The sequence below is a fragment of the Cuculus canorus genome, chromosome 2, assembly GCF_017976375.1.
Source record: "Cuculus canorus isolate bCucCan1 chromosome 2, bCucCan1.pri, whole genome shotgun sequence".
NCBI classification, from domain to species: domain Eukaryota; kingdom Metazoa; phylum Chordata; class Aves; order Cuculiformes; family Cuculidae; genus Cuculus; species Cuculus canorus.
The window spans coordinates 24273057-24288315 of NC_071402.1; positions in this window are offsets into that span (position 1 = coordinate 24273057).

Below are 15259 nucleotides of genomic sequence, written 5' to 3' on the forward strand. Positions count from 1 at the left end.
TTGTCTTGTTCCTCAAACCCCTGGGTGGAGAGGGGCTATACATCCCAATTCCAGCAGCACAAGAGCCCTATTTGCAGGGCACTTCCCAGTATTAAGGAACAGACCTGGAAGAGCCCATACGACTGAGTGCAGACATGGATTGGGGTGAGTGAGCCCTGGTGCCTGCTAGTGGCCGGCTGTCCCGACCCTGCTCAGCTTTCCTGCCCTGGGTGCCATGATCACCCCCCTACGTCCCCCTGATGCTGGTGCTGTGTGTGCCCGGAGCCCCAGCACCTCCTGGGATGCTCCCATGGCGGTGTGCGGGGGCCCATAGCACCCTCAGCCTGCCAGGGACCATGTTTCTGCCCCTGCTCGTCTTTTCTTGGCTGGAACTTGCTTTTTTGGACGGCAGCTTTTGCTTTGCTCTCCTGATGCTGAGCAGGCAGCTGCCTCCCTTTTCTCCCATGCTTCCGCAGTGCATCCCTCCCTTTGCCGCAGATGCCCTGGGTGGGGGGCTCTAGGTCCCCCAATGCTTCACTGCACATCCAGTGGCCTATACAGGACACTGAATCTATACTGAATTAGGCTGGCGAGGAAAAGTGCTGCTGCTGCTTGGTTCAGTACCACCAGCTCTTCCCTTCCTGGAAAGAGGCACACAGGAGACAGTGACTGCACACAGCAGGGAGGAGGCTTCGAAAATTCAGTGGCGACCTGCATGTTTCCCTGTAATGACAGCCTTTTGTCTCGAGATATGCAGCTCTCCTGCTTCCCAGCGGCAGTGCAGTTGTGTTAGTTTGTGATAAGCCTCCTCCCCTCCAGGCTCCACTGGTGAACCGCTCACTGGGGACCTCTAATTATGCTGGCTTTTAGTGCCTAAGGCAAAGGATGGCAGGACACAGGACTGGGAACCACCACACTGGGATTTCTGTGTTGTTCCCCCCTCCCTCAGAGCTAGAATAAATCACAAAACTTCTCTGCTGTAAATTCTCACTCACTGTTAGGAGAACAAAAATAACTCATATTCCTTAGTGACATTGCAAAGAATAGTGAGCTGCTGCTGGCAGTGCATTCAAGGGTTATCTATGTGTTTTCACCAGCTCTGTTCCATCCTAGGTATCTAGTGGGGGCTTAAACATATTGAAACATCTCCAGCAAATTTGTACAAATAATTGTTTTTCATTACTTTTCTTTTTTATTCTTAAATTAGGTATTTTTTTCCTAATGCTGCTTCAGAAGAAATTAAGTGGAGCTATGCTTAGAGGGTTTTTGTTCTCTCCTTTTAAGCCACTTGGCTAAGAAAAAGGATTATGGGCAGCCTCATACTCATTTTGGGAAATCTATTTAACCATCTCCGTTCTTGTCTTTACCCTGGAAAAATTGCTGGTTGCTTTTCTAACCTACATTTTCTCATTAAATGGCACAGTGAAGTTCAGACAGAGTTACTGTAGATAAACAGCAAAGTAATGTTACTGTGTAAGGATACAACTCCCCCTGGTCTAATACAACTGCTGCTCTAATTAGGGCTAATTGGCTTAGCCAGACCGTTTTGCTAATAAGGCTAAAATGCTTCCACCACCCTAGATACTATTCCAAAATTCATCTGAATGTTTCTGTAAAGCACACGCACTGCTCCACAGAGATACAAGCAGGAGGTCTGTTGCTGACCTGGTGCTTTTGCCTTTCCCAATGGTACGTAAAGGACAGATTGCTGTGGATGCACTATCACTGGTGGAATCCAAGGCAAAAGATACTCTTTGATATGTCAAAAGGAAACAGAGATGTCATAATTGCACAAAGTGAGCTTGTGGTGTGTCAGATAAAGGCAGATTTTGGGATGCATTAGTAATAAATCAAATAAATGCAAATGAACACTTTGTCCACTGGACACTTCTTGGACTGGAGAGAATGCAAGAAGAGTGCTTAGGTGGGGCTGGGATGGAAATGTAAGGAAGCGTCAAAGAATTGCCCATTGAAGTGGAGAGATAAATGAGTGACTCATATCACCCTAGGGCAATATTACAAAAGCTCAACTAACTCTGGGTTTGCTGGTTATAGTTGTTGACACCGAGACTGTGTGAAAGAGAGTGGGCTTGTTTTATTGATGCACGTGGTACCATGTTATTTAAAGAATTTAAGAAGGTGCCATTACTGTGCAAATACATGGGATGAGTACAGCTGCCCACCAGGGCTCCTCTGGGTCTAGAGACATACTAACTGTGGTGTGGTTGACTACAGACCATGCTTTGGGCTTGTGGTGACCTGAACTGTGACTTAATGTGGAAATTACCGCCATGCTAGTGACCAACCAGGTGTAGGAAGCTACTGCCTAAAAAAACACATGCTTGGGCAACATATCCTATCTGGTCCCTGTTGGGTGTCCCATCGCTACAGCAGCTGTGCTACCCTGCAGTGAGTTTAATGCTGATGAGGACGTGCGGCACTCTGTTCCACAGATATGTACACTGATATCGTAAATGCACTGTCAACTTTGGAAGAAGTGAAACTCCTATATCTACTACTATTTCTACAATGTTAATAAAATATTGACTAGAGTCTAAAAGAAAGCATGGGACCTAAGTCAGTGGTTTTATCAGCACTTCGCTGAGTGATGGATAGATTCCCTTTGGACTTCAGAACACAAGCATTTATTAGGCTGAAGATGGAACTTCAGTCTGAACTTAACACTCACTGGAAGATCCCCCCCTGTCCTTGGAGCCAGATTCAAATGTACATTCTTCTTGACCGTTCCTTTTGCTCCAGATGGATTGGAGAATCCTGAAGTCTTAATGTGTTAGTTTAAGATCAATAGATATGGTCTGTTTTATTTTGCAAAGCCTCACAGGCTGCTTGGAGCGAAACTGAGATAGATTCTTTTGTCATGGCATTCCTACTGCCACAGCTATTCACTGTGGCCAAATGGTGAATATGTTTAAAAGAAATCAAAATAGTTTTGTGCATAATGTTCATTTAGATACTGTTGCAGAATACTGCCAGGTCTAAAAGAATGAATAAGTTGGAAACGGAGTTATACAAATTCATAAAGGCTACATCCCTCTATGTATATTTGTCCAAATGATCTGAGTACGACCTGAATTTAACGACCTGCTGACTGAGAGAGAATATTGCAAAGAAGGGACCCCTTCTAAACATACTTTGTTCTTAGCCCCAAACATTAGCAAGGTAGCTGTTCTCATGATATTTGGTTGCTGGCAGTCTATGGCCAACTTTCCTAACCAGAAGTTTAAAGCAAGCTGAGATTAGTCCCACTGGATAATCTTTCACCTGTTCTCAAACCTCCCATAACAACAGGCAGAAAAGAACTACCATTTCTTTAGGAATCTGCTCATTCTGTAAGTGCCATGAATGGCATGCCTGCTTTTCCTAGGAGACAAAGGCTTTGCACAAGCCCTTGTGGCATTTGCAGTGAAAACATGAGGAGGGGGGAGAGTCAAACACTCTATTAAGCTAGAAGTTTACAAGGCAGTGATATTGATGTCTGAAAACAGACCTCCACTGTGGATCTACAGCAGGCCACAGAAAGACCATCTGGCAGCTAAAGAAACTGAACCATGTACTGAACATGAACTGAACATTTCATTTTGGCTGCCAATGCCTCAATAGAGTGACAAATACTGATCTTTTGTGGTGCACTGATTGCATGAGCAATGAAATTTTACTGTGGTGACTGCAGTACTATGCCTTTTGTTTTGAGTTGACCTGCTTAGTCACAATCGTGTCTGTTCCACCTGATTCTTGATGATGAGGGACACATGATAATATGCACTTTCACAAGCCCTGTAGGGAGAATTGTCTTCCTTAAGTAAATCATATCCCAGAATCATGGAGTGCAAGGCAAAAAAAGGATCATTAGATAATTGTGACTGCTGTCCACTACTGAAAACTTGATGTCTGAGATGAAATAAATGAACCAAACCTACAGACTACACTGATAGTATGTTAGAGGAGCCTGCAGTCAGTATGTTTATGCTAGCACGTTACTTAGGAATGGGATTGTGCTTTTGAAATTATCCTCTTCATCAGTTCCACTACCTTGATTTTGTTTACATTGAGTCTGAGAACTATATTCCCTTTGGATGAAAACAACTCAAAAGCTGAGCTGCAGGAGTAAGCATTGCCAGTAGCAATTAGCAAAAGGAAAGAGGGAGTTTCAGAAATGCAGTTTTGGTTGTAAGATGATGGCCTAATACAGTTCAGTTGTGACTTTCCTAGTGGCACTGGTGCAGTCAGCAGTGGGCGTGACCTCTTTGATTTTTGCCTGCGTGGAGATGGGGAGAAGGAGGACATTGCTTGGGTCAAGGTTAAAGCTATTAGTTTTAAATTGTGACTAAAAAACCCCTTGTTCTCTGCTGTCAGTCGGCTGACTTGGAGCATTTGAAGTCTGTTTCACTTGGATTTGGAACCTACCCATGTGTTTCTTCCCTTGCACTTCTCACGCTTCTGTGTATCTAGAAAACAAAGCCTTGGGAAATCCAGCTACAGCATAGCTCCTCTGGGCAGATCCCCAGATCTGATATATTCTTAGCTGATTTGCTCTCACTGAGAACATGCCTCATGCTTAGATGGTGCAGTATGTTTTGTCTCCATTTTTCTTCTGTGCACTTTTAAAGAAGTTGGGGAAAATGCTTCTTGCTCCACACAAGTGAGAAAAATCTCACCCAAAGCTAATCCAGGCTTGAGATAGTTTCTTGTTTCCATAGATATAAATATCTGTGACACAGGAATTTCCATCTTAAATAAAGAAATCAAGTTCAACACAAGCAGGAAGATTACTCCTTAGTTGGAAATATTTTACTCAAAAAGCATGAATAGGAGAAATGCCCTCCCAACTTAATGTCTATTTCAGTCTGGGAGGAAAACTGGTTTTGATTATGAAAGCAGCATGCAGAAGGTCAGGATAAACCTCTCAAACTAGCTGACCCAAACTCACAGACTGTCTTGACTTCTGGAGTAGCAAAGGGCCATGCAATAGTTTACACAGGTGAGTGAGATCCAGGTGAGGGTTGTTCAGTGTTGTGATGATGGGCCAGCTCCAGAATTATCACCATTCCCTGCCATGTGGATAGGTATCATCTCCTTCTTTCTTGGCAAATCCCAACTTCTTGGGGGGAGTTTGGAGTTAGGAGACCCTTAGCTAATCCCATGTTTCAAATAAACAGTAACAACATTGAAATTGTGTTGGTAGCAGCCTTTTCTACTGCCAAACACAATTTCTCAATCCATTGCCTCCCATTCCCAATTCTTTGGCTCCATTTCTGATGAGTGTCCAATTCTTATCCGTATATCACACCATACAGCACACAGCCTGCCACGAGACTTGTGCCACTGCCCTTCACATGTTCCCTGTCAGCACACATCTCATCAGCACACTCTCTGCTCTGCCAGGTCTGCCTCAAGTGCAACCTAAAAGTTTTCTGCAGAAGGGTCCAGCAAGGCAGCCTACCTCTGCCTTTTCTTCCTCATCACTAGGGATTTTGGCAAGGATGGACCAATCATTTCATGTCCAGCATCCACACAGCATGAGGCTAGTCCACAGTGGGCCTGGTAGACCCTGTGATCTTTTCTTGACCTTTAAAGAATTAGGGAAGCAGAAGAGAACGTTACACTTCATCTATCCAAATGTATTTATTTTACAACAGAAAACCTTGAAGCCTGGCTGGATCAATGCATTGAATCAAAAAAATAAGCAAAGGAAATAGAAGGCAGGCATACCGGCAAGGCTCCCGGCACCTCCCAAAGCTGTTTCTGCAGGACAGAGAGCAGAAGATGCACTGTCTGCTTTCCATGCCTGAGCTGCCACTGCCACCCCTCACTGGCTGCCCAAACAGCTCAATGCTGCAGTATCTGGTGTCTGCAGCTGTAGTCTAGCTTGAGAGAAAGCTCTACTCGATCTTTGGCTGAGGTTGTAGAGGCTTGAGTGGAGTGATTTTGAGGAGCTAACATAAGTATTAAGACCCAACTCTGATCACAGAAGACCACCAGGAGCTCCGGCACTTTCTGCTTCCCCTTGTTGATGCAACTCAGTACAGATTCCAAGGCTACTGGTTCCTTCCTCCTAAACAGAGGTCTCAGCTTCTTAAGTACAAAATAACAGTGTTGTCTCATTTTTCTCACAGTTCTTCCATCTCCACTTTATTTGCACCAGTTTCTCCACCAAGAGAAGAGCAAAGTTTACCTATGAAGTCAGTCTGAACATGGAAAAGCTTAGATGACTAAAGGAATAGCACCATGGGCCTGAAAAGGAATGGTTCCAAACTGGCAGCACAGTTACATCCTCGCTGCCCAGCATTGCCAAAAAGAAGTGAGTGAGAAGTACGTCACACCTAGACAGTTTCCTGAAGCTTCCCAAAACAAGTACTGTGAGTGCTTTCTCTCAGTTTGTGTGGACCATTCGCCATTGTCTCATAAAACACCCCGTGCAGAGTTTGCCAGCTGAGAATTTAAGATAAATCTGTCTCTCCTTGAGATGCTTGTAGCAAATACCCTGGAATGGCACTATCTGGGACATACAAGATGACTACATGCAGCCAACAAAATATGTTTCTGCAATGGGATTGCCTCCAGCAACTTCTGCTTGTTTTGTTGTTGTTGTTTTGGAACAAACTAAAGCTCAAAGAGAAAGATTTTGTGCCATGCAAATCCTTACTGTGATTGCTATAGAGTCTTTAATAACAGTTACGCTCAGTGGAAAACAGACAATCAACTTCAACTATTTGTTTTTTAATAACTGCTCACACAGTAAAAGGAATTAACCAAACTTTTTCATAGGCCGCATAATGCTTATGTCCTGTTTCTTGAATGGGAGAGCAGCCTCCTCCCCTTCAAAAAATACTGAACTGTTTTCAGCAGTGATCCATCTGTCAGTCATCCGCTGTAACTTTGCAATGGTAGTGCCCCTTCTGAAATGTATCTCAAAGCCAGTTTTGGCTGTAATTTATCCTAAAGGTTAGACTTGCTTATCTAAGGGTCTGATGGAGATCATGCACATTCTTGTGTACCTCCAAATATATTCTGGTTGTAGAGATCTCTCACTAGTGGATGAAGGATCAAGAAACTATTTCCTTTGGATTTGATTCAGTTAGATATTTTTGGACTATATTTAAAACAGGAACAAGCCAATTCAAAAAAAAAAAGATCATTGAATAAGATTCTAATTATTTTTTCCCACTGCTATCGTGGAACAAAAGGCTTTAAAGTTTCTGAAACATGTTGGGACATCTGTCCTCAGTTTCTATACACAATTCAGAAAGTCCAAAACATCATGGGAAACCTTATTCTGAAGGGATGCCAGTCCATATCCCTATTCTGAAGAGTTTCATATGGTTCAGATCACTTTATAAATAAAGCCTCTGAACTGTTTTATCCTTAGCTAATATGATTTTAAATTTAAAAATTTTTAACCTCAATTCAACAAAGCACTTAACGGTATGCTTAATTATAACCACTTCTGGTTTTCAGACTCATGCTTTTCCTTGCTCTCCTGGAGTTTGTTATTCCATAATAAAGAATAAGAGGAAATAATGAAGTAATTTTTTTCAAGAGTGTGTACTGTAGAATTATGAGAATGCAGCTGTAGTTTAAACTTCAGCACTCATCTCGCTGACTGATTCGTTTGGTATAAATTCAAGTGAGGGGCAGCATATTGGGAGCACAGGAAAACCTGAATTCAGTTTTATTTGTTTTTCTTTTCCAACCACTGCTTTTTGGAGCGATTCTGAGCTTCACTGCAGTTGGAATATTACACTAACCAGCTGCTGAACAAAGACTTCACTGAATCTAGGTCAGGTCTAATTTGTGAAGCTCACAGAGTTAGTCACTATGGCAGCTTTCTGAAAGGTACAGATGGAGAATCCATGAGCTGTGGGAACAGAATTACGGGGCTTCTTCTCACCATCAGTTTTAATGCAATTTGTTTTATTTCCTTTTCCAGGAGTTCCTTTTTCTCAGAGTTTCTAGTAAAAGAGAGATTAAATGTGACAGCCACATCTGTTTTAGGAAATTCCTGTGGAGTTATCAGATCGGTAGCTGACTCAAGTGATGTTAAAAGTGAATGTTTCTGGTCTGAGCAGGTGGTCCAGAAACATTATGAAAAATCTGTAGCCTTTTATAGTTACTTTCACCTCAGGATCTCATATTGCTCTATAAATACCAATTGATCAAACCTTGCAACATCCCTGTGAGTTGATCGCTTTGTAATTGAAGGGAGGGGGTTTTATGGCTCACAAGTTTGCCACTGGCTGCGAAATCCTATTTGTGACTCACACAATCTGCCAAAAGTAGAGCAGTTGTATTGCTGCTGTGTCTGGAAATAAGAGCTGTTTGTGATGCAGTGGCACTTGTGCCACTGACGTAAGGGTTCTTCTTCCTTCTGACCTGCTCCACTGTCCCTTCTTCTCCTGTTCTCATTTCCAGGTGCCCACTGCAAAATGCGCTCACTAGCTGTGGTTTCTTTTGGACATTCTACCTTGTGCAGTTTTTTCTGGTGAAAGCTTGACATAGATGCAAGCTTTTCATATTGTTTCTCTGCAGTTCCTAGGAAAAAATGTGTGCTAAAAATATACCCCAGCCTGCCTTCTCCCAGGTGTAGCAGTTGGGAAGACAGCAGTGCAACTCTGCTCAGTATTGTTGGGGTCAAGTTGAAGGGTTAACTTAGAATCACAGAGACCACCTCAACAGACAGAGAATGTCTGACTGAGCAGCGTCCTGCAGGCAGCAGCTGAAGCTGCCCAGTAAAGCAGTCCCATCTGCCCTACAGATGGGCTGGAGCATCAGGTTCACCAAGGGCATGTTTGCTTCAGTGTATATTAGTTTTGTATTTAACGAGAAACCATGAACAAGCTTATTTCAGAGCTGAGTCATAACATGGTAAATATTATTTGTGTGAGTGCATCTACATTTATGTGTGTAGGCGCTGCTTATATGGTGACCACCAACACTTATTAGCCTTTGGGACAGGAGTTTGGTACAAAATTAATCCTTCATCGATTTATTTGCTTGTTTATTTCTGTAGCTGTAGAGGCTATTTATGTTGAGGGCACACTGACTTACACTGAATATGCTTAAAATTCAGCCATATCTCTATTTGTAACTGGGTGGGACTTAGATGTTCAGGCCTTCCAAGGGTCATATCACTTCCTTCTGAAAAACATGGAATGGAGGGCATGGAGGGAGATCAGTATTTCCAGATGAAAATGCACCCAGTTGCTTGGATAAAGACAATGAGGTTTTGTTGCCTGTGTGATAACACTCAGGTTATAAATATCAAATTTTGATAATGTTGACCCTCAGTCCATGATGCTGGCTAGTAAATCCTAGTTTGTTTCAAGAATTCTGTGAAACATGATTGCTATCCAAGGCTGAAAGGAGAGTCCTCACCAATGTTAGTCTGGAACTTGTACTGCATATTATACCTATTATTATAATGAGGCTATCTCTATGCCCAGGCAATATTTACAGCATAAATAAATCCTTAAATGCAAAGATATTTGTGGTTTTTATGCTATTAACCACAGGAGAACTCGAAATCAGATTTTCAAGTGACTATAATTTTTATACTTGGTTTGTAGGGGACTTTACCTTCCCATCTTCATAGCACTCAGCACATCTGGATCTCTACCCTGATTGTGGCCTCTGGATATTCCCATAGTTTCAACATTAAACAAATGTAATTATTCATAAAACGTGGAAATGTTATTTCTTCTCTTGATTTGTGGTTTAAAAGATTCCCATGGATATGTGTTGTTCCTAATATGCAGCTGCCACTAGATTAATACAATGGCCAGTGTGTGTAGATAGTGTTACTGAATTTAAAAAGTCGAGGATTCTTTCCAATGGCTGAACCGAAGTGATTGAGTTCAGCTTTTGGTCCATATGCATTTCAGCTATATCACAACATGCTATAGATCTCTTAGCAGAGAGCATTGAATGATCAGTTGGAATTGAAAACCACCTGGGAGAAACTGGGAATTTTACTGGGGGAAAGGAAGCAATCAGGAAGTTAATCATTGTAGAAATTCGTTCTGTTCCCCAAAGTGGGCAGCAAGGAGAATAGTTTCTTGGAGACTAAAACATGTAATAGCAGGCAAACCTTTGTACATTCAGAGCATCCAGTTCTCAGTACAGCAAACAGTAACTTAGAAACATATGTGGTGAGCAATAACACTCATAAATCTTAAGAGATTATGTGTTCCTAACGTGAGACTTCAGACTGGTCTATTTTGTTAAGTGCCAAACTTCAGCGTGATTCAATCAAGTTTTGCTTAATCTGAATTTATTTACTCTTGGTGATGATGATTCATTGAACGTGTCTTTAGTCCAGTCTGTTGAACTAATTTATCAGGCATTTTTGATAGATTGGTGATTTGTCTTCTCTGAACATTTCATGGTTTATTTATTTATATCATCTGGGTTGCGTAGAACAAGAACTGCAGTTCTGCTAAGAATTAAACATTCCTCAATGATGCCTTTAGTAACAGGAAACACTCTAGATAGGTATTCTTGTTGCAATGTAGCCAAACAACTAAGCCAGGAAAACAACTTCTCTTTTCTACAGATCCAATTCCCCTAACTAAATTCCTGAGTTAACCTGAGTGGATTTATATCCAAGAGACATAACCTGGCAAAGACGGAGGGATAACAGTGATGAGGACACGGGTCTTTCCTGGAGGCTGGCCCAAGAGTATAGGTCATCTCAAGATGTGAGGGTTTTGCTTCCATAGCCCAATCAACATCAAGTACTGTGCAGAGAGGCATTCTCACACTGACTGTGCTCTGGCTTTTATGGATAATGATAATATGAGACAGGCCAGGATGGACTTTAGCATAAATTGGCAAATTATATACATCTCCAGAACTGTACTTGAGTTGTTCTTCTCTCCTGAGATCCACGTCCCTGTGATGACACTGCTGTGGCTAGTTTTTAATGCTAATTTCAGAACAGCTGCAAGCAGCTGGTATTTCTACCTTCAAGGCAGGTGCATTGCATTGGCTTTCTCTTTCCCAAGGGAATATTCCTTTATCTGCAAATGTATTAAAGGATAAACAGGTGGAAGAATTGAACTGTTTCCCAGAGTGGAAGGTTCTGTCTTTCCAACACACAGATGCAGAGTAAGAATCCTCTCTCTTCCAAAGGGGTGAAGTTTGCTACATCTGGGCTCCATAGTACAAGAGATATGAATGTAACTAAACCCCGTCCAGTGAAGGGCTACTGAGCTGTTTAAGGGAAAGGAACATCTGACATATGAGTAGAGGCAGCGACAACTGTGGCTGTTCAGCCTGGAGAGGAGAAAGCTCCAGAGGATCTCAGTAATGTGTATGAAATACCTGGTCTGGTAAAGGAGTGCAAAGACGATGGAGCCAGACTCTTCCCAGTGATTGCTGCCAACGGCACGAGAGGCAATGGGCATGAACTGAAACACAGGAAATGTAAGAAAAAAACTTCTTGAATTCAAGGGTGGTCAAACACTGGCACAAGCTGTCTGGACAGGTTGTGGAGTCTTTATCTTTGGAGATATTAAAACCCTGATTGAACATGATTCTGGGTGATATGACCCTGCTTTGGGCAGGGGATTCACTAGCGGCTCCCCAGAAGTGCCCGTCAGCCTCAGCCATTCCATCAGATGAAATTACTGATAGAAAAATCTCAAGTACTTGTTAATGCAGATTTTCCTGATGATAGTGGTGAGCAGATCACTTCAGTGTATCAACTAGATGTTAACTCTCTTGACTTTTAGGCACATGATGTTCTTTTGGTGAGCAGCCAAACAGTGGATATAAATTAGAGATCAAGAACCACTGACGGAGTGACAGTACTAGAACATATGTGCACAGGCATGTAGCATGAATATCAGCTGAGTGTGTAAGAAGTAGTGATGTGGTTCAAATACCTATTAGATGTGCTTTATTTGCTACCATTCAAGGACTGGTGTTCCTACCATACTACTGAGCTTGATCAGTAGCATCAGAATCTACTCCCTTTCCTTATTGTTGCTCTTTCATGGGCTACATCAGCCCCGAACTTGGCTCAAAGCCTTCCTTCAGAGTTATCTCATTTACGGATTTTTGCCTAGTCATTAGAAAGAAAGAAACTGTAAAAATCTGATGTTACATGGATTTATGCCAGAAGTCACAGGAGTTGTAAGCAGCAATGACAGGCAAAAACATGTCCTTTTTTTTCTTCTGATATTCCTTTTTTCTTCTGATACTTTCTTCTGTCTTCTGAGTATACTGATTTGCTTTGTAAGTTATCTAGTACTAAATAGAAAAGCAATTGGTTTGTATCTGAGGAGAGTGAGATGCTTCTGAGATATCCCAAACACATTTGGCATGTTTAAACACATCCTTTCAGCTTGTCTTCTTTCACACGGCTTCTGAGTGATGTTAATAACAATATCATTTATTTTGGGTGATTGATTCTTTGATTCTTGCTTCTGCATCCCAAATGCAATACTTCCAGTCTTGGCTTCTTCTCTTCTGCAGGGGAATGTGTTAGACTTCTTCAGTTAGTCTAAATATTTAGAGCTGGAAAACCAAGACCCAATTGTATACAGGTCTAAAGTTATTAAAGTACCAGAGGTACTTCAGTTCTAATAGTTTTATTAGTGCCTCTATTTTGACTTTGACTGAGGTAAGAGATTTACATTGCCAAGAAGACAAAATGAATTGGGCCTTTCTGTACAGACATATGTATTAGATCAGTTGTGAATTTTTAACATGGGAAAAAAAAGCATATTTAAATGATAAAGAGTATTTATATAACACTACTGTTACTTGCTGGTGTTAATGATCTGAAAATAATTCTACAGGAGTCAGACTAAGTAGAACTATATAAAACCTGTGGAAGATCAGAATGGAGATCTATGCTTTCTGTCTTATTTTAGGTTCAGAAATCAGCACAGGGACTGTGTACACTTTCAGGAAGAAGATACTCAGATTTCCTGTCCACTTAGAGATCCACAGTGGGCCATTTGTCCCTTAAATCTATGGATACTAGTGTAGCCAACTGACCCACTTTTAATAATATGGCTTTAATTTTTTACACCTGGAGAACAGCCAGTATGCTGTTATACCTATAAAATTAACCAAAACCAAGGGAAAGTAGCTGGAGTGACAGGAGGAGATGGACATTTGTTCGAAGGGTATCTTTTTCAAGAAAAGAAGATGTACCACTCTTTTCCTGTGGAAAGTACGAGTCATGTCTGAAGATATGCAATATGTTATCTGACGATAACAGTGTGTCAGTATCAGCAGCTCTGCCAATGTCTTTGTGCTCACTCACTGAACTGTGCTGAGGATACAGAAGTTCCAGTTCTGCTGTTTACCCAGCTGTGGATCAGCTGGTTCCATATGAGGAATTTGTCTTTCCAGTTTGCTTTTGCAAAAACCTAGGAAATTACTTGAAACAGTAAAAAAATAAACCCTTAAGAAAAGACCATAACAACTGCCAAGCCAGGCTGAGGAATGCCAGAACTAACATTGTCATAATTCAGGTCCATTTTGTGCATTATCTTCCAATTTCTAATTGCATGACCACAGACTGGTGGGTTTTTTTGCTTTCTTTCCCCCACTGCAGAGGATGGACCTGCTGTGGGATGAATCATGGTTACTTCATTGCAGAAACTGTAGAATCTGGAGGGTGATTGCAGAGGATTTCAAGATAGGAAAGGATTGTACTGCGGTTTGGGAAACTGAGTGTTGCCCTGGTATTGAATTTTGTTGCTATTATGGATTCTGTTGCTATTCTCCTGAACATCATTCCTATGTAATGCTGGACTACTCACTTAGCTCAAAACTTTTCACAGACGGTAACTGATTTTCTGGAAACCTTGACAACTGGAATCTATATGGGATATGCTGAATACTCACTGCTGTGGGAACTGTGCTTTGAAGATATGTTTTAGATCCTGAAAAAAAACCCTGTTCTTAAGCATCTCAAATGAGAAACCAGCCTATGGTTTCTTTTGGCAATTTTGACTTGATGACTGCAAGTAAAGATGGAAGGTAGTACTTCCTTGTCTTCTTCAGGAGCCCTGTAAAGATAAATTGTCAGTGTTTGTAGAACACCAGGATCCTGCAGAGGAGAAGACCATAAAATGTGTTTTTTGGAAATAAGTAGATGTGTTTCAGCACTGTGTCAGATGATGGAGCATACCTAGAATAACAGATTAAGATTTTTCAAATATTGATGCCACTGTTGTTGTGTAGTGAATTAGCAGAGAACCATAGCAGAGACTTTGGAATTTGACTTAATCCACTCCCCCGTCTGAAAGCAGAATCACCTAGGCCTAATATATTCCTATTGGACACTTGTCTAAACTTCAGTGACAGAATTTTCACAATCTTCTTGCATGATTTTCCATCACTTTACTTTCCTTACCGTTAAAAAGTCTTTCCCAGTAGCTGTCTGAAATCTGCTCTTTGCTGCAGTGCTTGCCCAGTCCTCAGGGGAGAGAGAGAAATGTTCATTGATGGGACTGCCTCATAGTTCACACGTAAAGGGCACAGTACCCAAATGATCCCTTTATTTCCGAAGACATTTAAAAGTTGCCTCAGACCAGCGGTCTGCAACAGCACAAGCTGGGGGTTGCCTGCCTGGAGAGCAGCTGGGAGCATGTTGGCACCAGGTTGTGGGAGGTTATCCTTCACCTCTTCTCAGCACTGGTGAGACATGTCTGGAGTGCAGAGACCAGTACTGGACTCCCCAGCACAAGAGAGATATGGATATAATGGAACCATTCCATTGAAGGGCTGTTAAGATATCTAAGGGACTCAAGCATCTGACATACAAGAATAGGCTGTGAGTGGGGAGTCTCATCAATGTGTATAAACACCTGAGGGAGGCGGGTGTGAAAAAGATGGAGCCAGACAGTCCTCCATGGTGCCCACTGACAGAGCTTGAGGCAATGGGCATAAACTGAAACACAGGAAATTCTGCTGAAAACATAAGAATAAACTTCTCCGATGCGAGAGTGTTCAAACACTGGCACGGGCTGTCCAGAGATGTTGTGGGCTCTCAATCCCCGGAGAAGTTCAAAACTCCACAGGATGCAATGTGACCCTGTTTTGCGCAGGGGACTGACTAGACAATCTCTGGGGTGCCTGCCAGCCTCAGCTATGATGTGAATCAGTGCCTCTAGGAGCTATATGTAGAAAGCATGAGCCTGGCATTTACTTTCTGCATTTTGAAGATATTATGTAATTATTCCTTGCACTAAAACTGGAGATGGCTGTTTCACTCATGGGGTCTCTATATAATAAGGCAAAT